Source organism: Pristiophorus japonicus, chromosome 21 (genome assembly GCF_044704955.1).
Source record: "Pristiophorus japonicus isolate sPriJap1 chromosome 21, sPriJap1.hap1, whole genome shotgun sequence".
NCBI lineage: Eukaryota > Metazoa > Chordata > Chondrichthyes > Pristiophoridae > Pristiophorus > Pristiophorus japonicus.
Window position 1 is genome coordinate 5,559,326 of NC_091997.1, and position 14,362 is coordinate 5,573,687.

Genomic DNA, 14,362 nt, shown 5'->3' on the forward strand with positions numbered 1-14,362 from the left:
GACAGAAAGGAAAAGGAGGTGGGGTGGCGTTGCTGGTTAAAGAGGAAACTAATGCATTAGTAAGGAAGGACATTGGCTTGGATGATGTGGAATCAGTATGGGTGGAGCTACGGAATACCAAAGGGCAGGAAATGCTGGTGGGAGTTGTGTACAGACCACCAAACAGTAGTAGTGAGGTTGGGGACAGCATCAAACAAGAAATAAGGGATGTGTGCAATAAAGGTACAGCAGTTATCATGGGACGACTTTAATTTACATATAGATTGGGCTAACCAAACTGGTAGCAATGCGGTGGAGGAGGATTTCCTGGAGTGTATTAGGGATGGTTTTCTTGACCAATATGTCGAGGAACCAACCAGAGAGCTGGCCATCCTAGACTGGGTGATGTGTAATGAGAAGGGACTAATTAGCAATCTTGTTGTGCGAGGCCCCTTGGGGAAGAGTGACCATAATATGGTAGAATTCTTTATTAAGATGGAGAGTGACACAGTTAATTCAGAAACTAAGGTCCTGAACTTAAGGAAAGCTAACTTCGACAGCACGAGGCGTGAATTGGCTAACATAGACTGGCAAAGGATACTTAAAGGGTTGATGGTGGATAGGCAATGGCAAACATTTATAGATCACAAGGATGAACTTCAACAAGTGTACATCCCTGTCTGGAGTAAAAATAAAACAGGGAAGGTGGCTCAACCGTGGCTAACAAGGGAAATTAAGGACAGTGTTAGATCCAAGGAAGAGGCATATAAATTGGCCAGAAAAAGCAGCAAACCTGAGGACTGGGAGAAATTTAGAATTCAGCTGAGGAGGACAAATGGTTTAATTAGGAGGGGGAAAATAGATTACGAGAGGAAACTTGCCGGGAACATAAAAACCGACTGCAAAGCTTCTATAGATATGTGAAGAGAAAAAGATTAGTGAAGACAAAAGTAGGTCTCTTGCAGTCAGATTCAGGTGAATTTATAATGGGGAACAAAGAAATGGCAGACCAATTGAACAAATACTTTGGTTCTGTCTTCACGAAGGAAGACACAAATAACCTTCCGAAGGTACTAGGGGACCGAGGGTCAAGTGAGAAAAAGGAACTGAAGGATATCCTTATTAGGCGGGAAATTGTGTTGGGGAAATTGATGGGATTGAAGGCTGATAAATCCCCAGGGTCTGATTGTCTGCATCCCAGAGTACTTAAGGAAGTGGCCCTAGAAATATTGGATGCATTGGTGATCATTTTCCAACAGTCTATCGACACTGGATCAGTTCCTATGGACTGGAGGGTAGCTAATGTAACACCACTTTTTAAAAAAGGAGGGAGAGAGAAAACAGGTAATTATAGAGCAGTTAGCCTGACATCAGTAGTGGGGAAAATGTTGGAATCAATTATTAAAGATGAAATAGCAGCGCATTTGGAAAGCAGTGACAGGATCAGTCCAAGTCAGCATGGATTTATGAAAGGGAAATCATGCTTGACAAATCTTCTGGAATTTTTTGAGGATGTAACTGATAGAGTGGACAAGGGAGAACCAGTGGATGTGCTGTATTTGGAATTTAAAAAGGCTTTTGACAAGGTCCCACACGAGAGATTGGTGTGCGAAATTAAGGCACATGGTATTGGGGGTAAAGTACTGACGTGGATAGAGAACTGGTTGGCAGACAGGAAGCAGAGAGTCGGGATAAATGGGTCCTTTTCGGAATGGGAGGCAGTGACTAGTGGAGTGCCGCAGGGATCAGTGCTGGGACCCCAGCTCTTTACAATATATATTAATGATTTGGATGAAGGAATTGAGTGTAATATCTCCAAGTTTGCAGATGACACTAAACTGGGTGACGGTGTGAGCTGTGAGGAGGATGCTAAGAGGTTGCAGAGTGATTTGGACAGGTTAGGTGATTAGGCAAATGCATGGCAGATGCAGTATAATGTGGATAAATGTGAGGTTATCCACTTTGGTGGCAAAAACACGAAAGCAGAATATTATCTGAATGGCGGCAGATTAGGAAAATGGGAGTTGCAACGAGACCTAGGTGTCATGGTTCATCACTCATTCAAAGTTGGCATGCAGGTGCAGCAGGCGGTGAAGAAGGCAAATGGCATGTTGGCCTTCATAGCTAGGGGATTTGAGTATAGGAGCAGGGAGGTCTTACTGCAGTTGTACAGGGCCTTGGTGAGGCCTCACCTGGAATATTGTGTTTAGTTGTGGTTTCCTAATCTGAGGAAGGACGTTCTTGCTATTGAGGGAGTGCAGCGAAGGTTCACCAGACTGATTCCCGGGATGGCAGGACTGATATATGAAGAGAGACTGGATTAACTGGGCCTTTATACACTGGAGTTTAGAAGGATGAGAGGGGATCTCATAGAAACATATAAGATTCTGACGGGACAGGACAGCTTAGATGCGGGAAGAATGTTCCCGATGTTGGGGAAGTCCAGAACCAGGGGTCACAGTCTTAGGATAAGGGGTGGGCCATTTAGGACTGAGATGAGGAGAAACTTCTTCACTCAGAGAGTTGTTAACCTGTGAAATTCCCTGCCGCAGAGAGTTGTTGATGCCAGTTCATTGGATATATTCAAGAGGAGTTAGATATGGCCTTTACGGCTAAAGGGATCAAGGGGTATGGAGAGAAAGCAGGAAAGGGGTACTGAAGGAATGATCAGCTATGATCTTATTGAATGGCGGTGCTGGCTCGAAGGGCTGAATGGCCTACTCCTGCACCCATTTTCTATGTTTCTATGTTTCTATGTTTCTGTGCCCACATGCATCAAAACCTAGACATTATCCAGACTTGGGCTGATAAATGGCAAGTAAATTTCACACCACACCTTTGCCAGGCAATGGCCATCTCATACAAGAGTGAGCATAACCACCTCCCCATGACATTCAATGGCATTACAATCACCGAGTACCCCACCATCAACATTTTGGGAATGAGCACTGATCAGAAATTCAACTGGACCAGCCATATACATGGCTACCAGAACAGGTCAGAGGCTGGATATTCAGCAACAAGTGGCTCAGCTCCTAATGCTCATCTCTTCATCACCTAAAAGTCGTAAGTCAAGAGAGTGATGGAATATTCTCCACTTACCTCGATGAGTAAAGGTGCAAAAACACTTAAGCGGCTCGATACCATCCAGGACAAAGCAGTGCACTTGATGGCATCTTATCCAATCCCTCCACCATCAGTGTTGTGTGGCTGCAGTGTGCACTATCTACAAGATGCACTGCAGCAACTCACTTCTGCTTATTCGGCAGCACCTCCCAAACCCATAATCTTCACCACCTAGAAAGATAAGTAAAGCAGGTGCATGGGAACACCAACTTCAAATTCCCATTAAAGTCACATCCTATCCTGACTTGCACATATATCGTTGTTCCTTCATTGTTGCTGGGTCAATGCTGGAACTCCCTATCTAACAGCATTTTGAGAGCACCTTCAACATACACACTGCAACAGTTCAAGAAGCAGGCCCAGCTCCAACTTCTCAGGGGTGGGCAATAAATGCCAGCAGTGTCCACATCCCGAGATTGAATAAATAATTAACCCCCCCCCCCTTCCCCCAAAAGCTGGCTGTGGATTTAGGGGAGAGCTGACAGAAGACAGGACCTGGTTGATTTTCTGCCCGCTCCATTGCACTCCCAGCCAACATAGTGTGCTGCTGGGCCCACTGTACCTCCCCAACTTCAGAAACAGTGGCAATAGCCATAACACAAGGGCTTGGATTTTTCTGTGAGTGGCGAAGGAATGTTTTTCGACAATCACCTCACGTAAAGTGGACCTGAGTCCATGATCGAATCAGCCATGATCGTATTAAATGACGGAGCAGGCTCGAGGGGCTGTATGGCCTACTCCTGCTCCTATTTCTTAAGTTCTTATGTACAGTTGCCCAGAGACTTTTTGTGAGCTTGTCAGCAGAGATTTCTAGTTTTGGAGTGTCTGATCATGTGCGGTGTCATCTCCAGGGCATCTGTAGTGTCTGCGAGCAGATCAAGCAGCAGGGAGGCTCTTCAACCATTCAGATTGAAGAATCGTCACCGAGACACGCAGACTGCAAAGCGGGAAGTAAAAAACAGGAAATATAATTTACATTTAACTCATTGTACAGGAAGTGATTAAAGGTTGGGACATACACATGGGATTAAGGGAAAGGCATAAATGAGAAAAACTGAAAAAAAGATTAAATTTAAAAATCTGCAATATTAATTTTCACTGAGGAAAGGAGACTCTGCGCTTTTAAAATGAATTTTTCAGGGCCAGAGCGGTTGTTCAGCAGTAATTACTACTTATTATGCCGTTAAAATCTCAGTTACTCCGAAGTTTTTCAGCTGTCTTTAGAGCGAGAACAGTGGGCAATGAGCCCAAGTTCACGCCGTCACAGTGATCTCTGTGCAGATTCCATCGACGAAGGTTCAACAGCGCACCCTGTGGAGGAGGATGGTATCACTGACAGCAACTTCCAGATTTCCGGTATAACTGCGCATGTGCAGACGCCAGAAGTTGCTGTTAGTTTTATCCAGAAATAATGGCGAGTGGTGACAGCCTCTTCGCCATTAGTACAGCAAAAGCTGGGCCATCACCTCAAAATCTTCATTTATTAACCGACAAGGAAGTTTTAAACAATGTGGGGAAGTAATTTTTTAGATGAATGCTCAATGTTAGGGTCATTATAGGGCCTTAATGTCAAGTGATAATTTGGTGGATGGAGCAAAAATATAAGTTATGGCTCTGCGGGGATTTGAGGCCAAAGGCTACACTCGCCCTTTGATTAAAAAGCATGACCGAAATCATCACAAAGCCAAACCGCACAAGCAGTGAGGATATAAACACTCCAGCACCTTTGGTGGATAGTATTCAGGGACAAGCACTTCCTCAATAAGTGCAAATGAGCCAGAAAAAACATTTTCTGCAGAAAGACTGTAGGATGTCACATATCCAGAGAGCTGCTGAAACCTGCACGTGTGGACATCTGGTGGGAACGGGGCACCCGGCTTTGGCTGCGATGCTACTCACAGTAGAGCAGTCGGCCATCACTCACTGTCTTGGCTCACCTGTAAGCGACGGCCGAGGTATCACAGAGCTGCGGGTGCCTGTGGGATGACCCCTTCAAAAGAGGTGGGAAGAGAATTATGGGGGTTGGCGGGGCTGAATTAATCTGGTAACATTGTGGATCTTAGAACAAAATCTAGGATAGACTCAAAGGAAATAAATGATTCTGCGAGCAAACAACCTCTGCAGAGCAACTTGTACTAATAATTAATCAGCAGTGTCCTTTGTTGCCAATCCCTTTCACTTTGCTGCTATAGAATGATACAAAATAAGCATTCCTGTTCCTGTGGCTGCTTTCTTTTCTCACAGTGTGTTACTAAACTCAGAAAAACAACAATTGCCCTCCTTCCCCCCCTCCCTCCAGTAAGATTGACTTCTGCATTTTCATATGTCGTAACAGTGCATATTTATCACCATGCTCAGTCTCTCTCGAAGAGGTCTCTGCTCGCTCAGCTGTGCAAAATCGTAATTACAAACCTTTCACACAAGCCAAGCTGTCATTTGAAAAACAGGACAATCGAAAATATTTCAGGCACTTTTTTCTTCTTCTTTGCATCGCAGGAGGGTCCATTTGCCCTAAATCTCACCCCTGTGCTTGTCTCAAACCTCATCAGACTGCGCTGGGAGAACTCGGTGGTAAGCTGAAGTGATGGATAATATTTTATTATGCATTTATTGCAGTATATTAGAGAGCAGCTGTTTGCAATGATCTCTCATACCTTGAAGGCACAAAAGGATACACAAGGAACATAATGCACTCCAGGCCATCACAAGGAGTCTATATGGTTATGATGCTATTTTGAGGGTAGCAATCACATAAGTACGGCCAGTGATTAATTAACCTCTATTACCTAAAACCAATAAAGCATCAAAAATTGACCAATTGGTCCTTTTTCTTGTGCTGAGAAAAGGCAATGGAAAAATGTTGCTGTAATTTAGTTTATGTGCGGAGTTTGAAGGATTAGGCTTCACTTGGCAATCATTTCTGCCGTGTCTTCACTGCCTTTCCCACTCCTACAGCTTTTTATCTCTTCTATAATGTCAATGAGATGGAGTGTCGATTATTAAAAGGTAAAATATGCCATTCAATGATGCGAAATTGCACGCGTCTTGAGTTTCATAAACACACAAAGGTTCATGTCAGCTGAAACAAGCTGCTTATTTTACATAATCCCAATGATCCTATTCATGTATTGTATTAGTAGAACACAGTTTAATAGCAGATCGTTTATGTTTTAGTAACCTTTCAATACCCTTTGTTTTCTGAAACATCTTATCACACGTGAATGAGTTGAACTGTGATTCATTGCCCATGGGTTCAACAAGCTTCGAAATAATGTTTCAAAGAGCATTGAATAGAAATAATACATGGATAAACATCTGAAGCAGAGCTCGAGATGCAGAGCTAAGGGGAAAGAGCAGGGCAGTGGGATCAGTTCTGTGTTGCTCCAGCAAAAAGCTGGCACAGACACGATCAAAGAAAGAAAGACTTGCATTTATACACTGCCTTTCACAACCACCTGACATCCCAAAGCACTTTTTTTGTGAAGTATAGTCACTGTTATAATGTGGGAAACATGGCAACCAATTTGCGCACAGCAAACTCCCCCACACAACAATGTGATAATGACCAGATAATCTGTTTATTGTTATGTTAGTTGAGGGATAAATATTGGCCAGGACACCAGGGATAACTCCCCTGCTCTTCTTCGAAACAGTGCCATAAGATCTCTTATGTCCATCTGGGAGAGCAGACGAGGCCTCAGTTTAACGTCTCATCTGAAAGACGGCACCTTCGACAGTGCAGCGCTCCCACAGCACTGCACTGAAGTGTCAGCCTCGATGTACTTGCTCAATTCCCTGGAGTAGGACTTGAACCCACAATCTTCTGACTAAGAGGCGAGTGTCCTACACACTGAGCCACAGCTGACACAGATGGACTGAATAGCCTCCCCCTGTGCTGTACATTTCTATAGTTCTAAGCAGGTTTGATCTGACTAGAAATTTAACAGCACTGCAAGGTCATTGGCAACCAGTATGGCTACTGACACCTTCATTTTAGTAGCCTGCAATAATCTTTGCGATAAAATCATAAAATGCTGCACATACATCCACATACAAAGAGAAAAGGTAAGATAAAATGTCTCAGGTCCCGTTTAGACTCTTTGTCAAAACAGTAACCTTTGTGGCCTGATACATCTCATCATAGATGAGTGAATTCTTGAAATGATTTCTTGGAACAATACATTGTGGAACCAACCAGGAGCAAACTATGTTAGATCTGGTAATGTGTAACGAGTCTGGATTAATTAATGATCTTGTAGTGAAGGATCCTCTTGGGAAAAGTGATCATAACATGGTAGAATTTCAAATTCAGTTTGAAGGTGAGAAAGCTAGGTCTCAAACTAGTGTCCTGAACTTAAATAAAGGTAATTACAAAGGTATGAAGGCAGAGTTGGTTAAAGTGGACTGGGAAAATATATTCCAGGGTAAGACTGTAGAAATGCAGTGGCAAATATTTAAGGAGATATTTCATAACTCTCAGAAAAGATTTATTCCAGTGAGAAATAAAGGTGTTAAGAGAAGGATGACCATCCCTGGCTAACTAAGGAAGTAAAGGATGGTATCAAATTGAAAACAAAGGCATTCAATGTTGCAAAGGACAGTGGAAGGCCAGAGGATTGGGAAATTTTTAGAAACCAGCAAAGGATAACTTAAAAAAAGGACTTTTTCTTGAAAGTTTCACCCAAAGTACCGTCAGGATCTCAGCAGTCCTTTGGATAGCACTTGGGCGGACCTTAGCTTCCACCAAGTTCAGGGCCATAAAAATAGACAGTAAGAGCTTCCACAGGTATATAAAAAGGAAATGAGTAGCTAAAGTAAATGTTGGTTCCTTAGAAGGTGAGACTGGAGAATTAATAATGGGAAACAGGGAAATGGCAGAGACATTGAACAAATATTTTGTATCTATCTTCATGATAGAGGATACTAAAAACATCCCAATAATTGATAATCAAGGAGCTATTGTGGGGGTGGGGGGAGAACTTAAAACAATCACTATCACTAGAGATAAAGTACTTGGCAAACTAATGGGACTAAAGGTGGACAAGTCCTCTGGACCTGATGGCATGTATCCTAGGATCTTAAAAAAAGTGGCTGCAGAGATAGCGGGTGCATTTGTTGTAATCTACCAAAATTCCCTGAATTTTGGAGAGGTCCCAGTGGACTGGAAAACTGAAAATGTAACACCTCTATTTAAGAAAGGAGGGAGACAGAAAGAAGGAAACTATAGACCAGTTAGCCTAACATCTGTCATTGGGAAAATACTGGAGTCCATCATAAGGAAGTAGTAACAGGACATTTAGAAAATCATAATACAGTCAAGCAGAGTCAGCATGGTTTTATGAAAGGGAAATCATGTTTGACAAATCTGCTGGAGTTCTTTGAGGATGTAACGAGCAGAGTGGATAAAGGAGAACCAGTTGATGTTGTATATTTGGATTTCCAGAAAGCATTCGATAAGGTGCCACACAAAAGGTTACTGCACAAGATAAAAGCTCACGGGGTAATATATTAGCGTGGATAGAGGATTGGCTAACTAACAGAAGACAGAGAGTCGGGCTAAATGGGTCATTTTCTGGTTGGCAATCTGTAACTAGTGGTGTGCCACAGGGATCAGCGTTGGGGCCTCAACTATTTACAATTTTTGGTAATGACTTGGATGAGGTGACCAAGTATAACGTAGCCAAATTTGCTGATGATACAAAGATAGGTGGGAAAGCAAGTTGTGAGGATAACACAAAGAATCTACAAAGGGATATAAATAGACTCAGTGAGTGAGCAAAAATGTAGCAGATGGACTATAATGTGGGAAAATGTGAGGTTATCCACTTTGGTAGGAAAAAGAAAAATGAAAATTATTATTTAAATGGGGAGCGATTACAAAATGCTGTAGTACAGAGGGATCTGGGGGTTCTTGTGCATGAAACGCAGAAAGTTAGCATGCAGGTACAGCCAGTAATCAGGAAGGCAAATGGAATGCTGGCCTTTATTACAAGGGGGATGGAGCATTAAAGTAGGGAAGTCCTGCTCCAACTGTACACGGCGTTGGTAAGACCACACCTGGAGTACTGCGTACAGTTTTAGTCTCCTTATTTAAGGAAGGATAAACTTGCATTGGAGACAGTTCAGAGTAGGTTCATGACATTAATTCCTGAGATGAAAGAGTTGTCATATGAAGAAAGGTTTAGCAGGTTGGGCCTATACTCCTTGGAGTTTATAAGAATGAGAGGTGATCTTTTGAAACATATAAGATTCTGAGGGGGCTTGACATGGTAGATGCAGAGAGGATATTTCCCCTCATGGGAGAATCTAGAACTAGGGGGCATAGTTTCAGAATAAGGGGTCACCCATTTAAAATAGAAATGAGGAGGAATTTCTTCTCTCAGAGGGTCGTAAATCTGTGGAATTCTCTACCCCAGAGAGCTGTGGCAGCTGGGTCATTGAACATATTTAAGGTAGAGATGGACAGATTTTTGAATGATATGGACGTCAAGGGTTATGGGGAATGGGCGGGGAAGTGGAGTTGAGGCCAGGATCAGATCAGCCGTGATCTTATTGAATGGCGGAGCAGGCTCGAGGGGCCAAATGGCCTACTCCTGCTCCTATTTCTTATGTTCTTATGAATTCAATTCTCCAGCCTAGATTTAAAAATGATTGATGTTATTTTAATGCTGGAGCTAACCTGGGGAAACTACCTGAGGGCTGCTGCTGGCCCAGATTGATCTGCAGCAAACCTCCATGCAGCCACTGAATGACTCAGGCCACTGCAGCTCACCAAAGTATCTCAGATGAGGCCCGAGGCACAATGTAGGACAACCCTTAGGCCTCCGGGTGTCTGGCATGCACTCTGTGCTTGCCGCTACCTCTCACCTGCAAACAAGCCAGAACCAACTTCTCCCCCTGTTTGTTGAAAAGAGAAAAGGAAACAATGAAATACAGGAGGTAGCAGGTTAAATAAACAGATGCTGCTTGTTATCTACTAACTTTTTTTTTGCTTTTCAACTCTCCAAAGCTGCACAGTGACTCATTTGCCCCTGGATAGTAGGTGAGTGGATTGTTTGAGCCCTGCTCACAGTACTTCATAAACTCTATGAAAATTATTTAAGAATCATGAGATCGGATGTCCCTTTAAGTGAATGTTCCATTTATGATAGTGCCCACATGCATTACCCAACCAATGCTTGTCTGTACTGGACTTTGCCATCTCACTGCTGCTCTGGATTGGATGCCTGCATCAAGTAGGACATACACAACATCAAAAGATTTATGATGTCCGCAACATAATTTTCCCCGTTTCCAAAGGCCCATCAATCAACTCAAGAGAAAGAATGATCTCAATCATATAGATTATCAACAGGAAAATATAGGTTTTGTATGACCACAATAACCATTTTATATTAAATATTACTTTTATAAATAATATACAAGATAATTTTCTACTAGGCCAAAGCAAACCAATGCACGATTTTGCAATGCATACCAATGCTAAAACCTTGAACGCCTTTTACCTTAGGTACACAATCATTGCGTTACATGTTACTTCACTGCTTGCAGCAGTAGTATTTGATGATAAATTATACTTGGTCATTTTCACAAGATCCCACAATTACCTAATGGTGATCACGATTAGCAGCAAATCTAGTGCACAGAAAACTATTTACAGTGTGTCTACTTGCTGTGTTTTTGAGGGCCCAGGTTGCAAGTAAAGTCAGAGAGATGACACCATCTGTATAGAATGCCTGTCCTCCTCGCACAGCACGGCCCCCCAGTCATCAAGATCCACGGCGCGGCCCTGGACACCGTGGACTACTTCCCATATCTTGGGAGCCTCTTATCAACAAGAGCAGGCATCGACGGCGAGATCCAACACTGCCTCCAGTGCGCCAGTGCAGCCTTCGGCCACCTGAGGAAAAGAGTGTTTGAAGACCAGGCCCTCAAAACTGCCACCAAGCTCATGGTGTACAGGGCTGTAGTAATACCTGCCCTCCTATATGGCTTAGAGACATGGACCATGTATAACAGACACCTCAAATTTCTGGAGAAATGTCACCAACAATGTCTCAGCAAGATCCTACAAATCCCCTGGGAGGACAGGCGCACCAACATCAGCGTCTTCGTCCAGGCTAACATCCCCAGCATTGAAGCACTGACCACACTCGATCAGCTCCGCTGGGCAGGCCACATAGTTCGCATGCCAGAAATGAAACTCCCAAAGTAAGTGCTCTACAGTGGAAACGTTACAAGGACACCCTCAAAGCCTCCCTGATAAAGTGCAACATCTCCACTGACACCTGGGAGTTCCTGGCCAAAGACTGCCCGAGGTGGAGAAAGTGCATCCGGGAGGGCGTTGAGCTCTTCGAAATTCAACGCCGTGAGCATGAAGAGGTCAGGCGCAGGCAGCGGAAGGAGCGTGCGGCAAATCAGGCTAACCCACCCCTTTCTTCAACGACTATCTGTCCCACTTGTGACACAGTCTGTGGCTCTTGTATTGGACTGTTCAGCCACCAAAGAACTCATTTCAGTCAATTCCGAGGGACTGCCTATGATGATGAGAATAACCGTGATCGTCTGTAGTAAGCTTTTTCCTTCTTATTTTGTACTGATCATTCAAAAATTTGTATAGGTGTCATACCTCAGAGATGATAATCAAATATTGTGTCACAGACAGAGAAACATCAGGCCAGAACAGGTGGCAATGAAGAGAGGAGGGAGTACAATAGTGTAAATGCTTCCACTTCAACAACAACATTTGCTTTTCTATAGCGGCTTTAATGTCATAAAATGTCCCCAGGTGCTTTATAGGAGCATTATCAAACAAAATTTGACAGTGAGCCACAGATGGCGATATTAGGACAGGTGAACAAAAGCTTGGTCAAAGGAGAAGGTTTTAAGGAGTGTCTTAAAAGAGAAGAGATAGGCAGAGAGGTTTAGGGAGGGAATTCCAGAGCTTAGGGCCTAGGCAGCTGAAGGCTCAGTCGCCAACAGTGGAGCGATTAAAATCAGTGATGTGCATGAGGCCAGAATCGGAGGAGCGCAGGTATCTTGGAGGGTTGTAGGGCTTGTGGAGGTTATAGAAATACCACAAAAAGGGTGCAAGGATTTATTTTAACTAATCGGAGCTTCATGGAAAAAGAATGATGTATTTTACTTAAGTCAGGTGCAACTTCTTTGCTGACATCAAAAAGCGTGGAATGAGAAAAGACCATTTGAACAAATAATTCTACTTCTTCCATAAAGTATGTACAATCCATGATGGAAAGCTTCCTCAAATGTCTATATTTTTACTAAATCGCTCAGATATCACCTGGCCGCCGCTGTACCTAAAGAAACTTCTTTATCCAAAGAGCAGTGAGAATGTGGAACTCGCAACGACAGGGAGAGGTTGAAGTGAATAGTATAGATTCCTTTAAGGGGAGGCTAGACAAACATATGGGGGAGAAGGGAATAGAGGGTTATGCTGATAGATTTAGATGAGGAAAGACAGGAGAAGGCTCGAGTGGAGCATAAACGCCGGCATGGACTGGTTGGGCCAAATGGCATGTTTTTATGACGAATATCCTATGTAATACGATGTAATCCTATGTAATTCTATGTAATCCTATGTATCTTTAGATAGATGAATGTTATTTACTAAGCATCAGGAGGTTGCACACAAGATGTAACCACCCGTATTTCAATGTTTAATTAAACCTCCCCCCGCCTCAGACAATGCTTCCTACATCTGTCCCCATTGGTCCTGGAAATGTACATCTGCTACAGAGGTAAAGGAGACCTTTTCTTGGCCCATTTTCCAAGTCCATTACATCCTGTGACCAAGCAATCGCAGAGCCATACAGACACAGAAACTTGCCTCAATGTCTCTATTTGACAGTGTAGTCAAAGGAAAGGACATCAGTGCTAAACAAAATCAGACAACATTTTAGCAAACAGACACAGTGGTCTGATTAGCTTCCTTCTGTACTATAAACATCTATGGTTCTATTTTACTTACAAGCTCAAAAACAATAGTTGATTATCACACGGAATCTCTCCCCAACCTACACGCCCCATACTCCCATTTGAAAGTGTCGATAAAATTCACTTCTAGATGTGACTATTGATACGTCCTTACTATACAGTATAAATGCACACGAGGCCCATGCTTGAGAGAAGGTCAGTCTGTGACCTGTCCTTTATTTCATAGCACTCAAGTGATGGAAGTGGGTAGAGCTTCCCCTTTTTATATCTGAAGGTCTAGGTTAGGAGTGTCTCCCACAAGTTCACCACCTAGCGGTCAGTGTTCTCACAGTGGACAACTTAGGTCAGATTATACATGGGTTACAATGCTGGTTGAATACATGACATCACCTCCCCCCCGCCTCAAAGTCTTATTGGGATCACAGGTTGAGTCTCTCTGGTGGTTTACGCTCCCTTGTAGAGCGCCTGAGTTGGGGCTCCGGTTGTTGGGCGCTGGCCTGAGTGTCTTCTGTTTGCAGTGCCTCAGGCCTGTCCGGACTGCCCACAGTGACTGAGCTCTCCTCTACTTGGTTCCTGTGTTCGGTCACCTGTGGTGGAGTGAACTCTACATCGTGTTCTTCCTCTGCTTCTTCTATGGGGTTGCTGAACCTCCTTTTTGTTTGATCCACATGTTTGCGGCAGATTTGTCCATTGGTAAGTTTAACGACCAGAATCCTATTTCCCTCTTTGGCAACCACAGTGCCTGTGAGCCATTTGGGCCCTGCAGCGTAGTTGAGGACAAAAACAGGGTCATTTACATCAATACATCGCGCCCTCGCATTCCTGTCATGGTAGTCACATTGTGGCTGGCGCCTGCTCTCGACAATTTCTTTCATGGTGGGGTGTATTAGGGATAACCGGGTTTTGAGCGTCCTTTTCATTAGCAGCTCTGCGGGTGGAACCCCTGTGAGCGAGTGTGGTCGGGATCTGTAGGCCAACAGGAGGCATGATAAGCGGCATTGTAAGGAACCCCCTTGGATTCTGAGCATCCCCTGTTTGATTACCTGCACTGCTCGTTCTGCCTGGCCGTTTGAGGCCGGCTTGAACAGTGCCGTTCTAACATGGTTAATTCCATTGCCTGCCATGAAGTCCTGGAATTCAGTGCTTGTGAAGCACGGGCCATTGTCGCTGACCAAGATATCCGGTAGACCGTGGGCGGCGAACATTGCCCGTAGACTTTCTACCGTGGCAGAGGATGTGCTTGAATTTAAAATGTCACACTCGATCCATTTGGAGTAGGCGTCTACTACAACCAAAAACATTT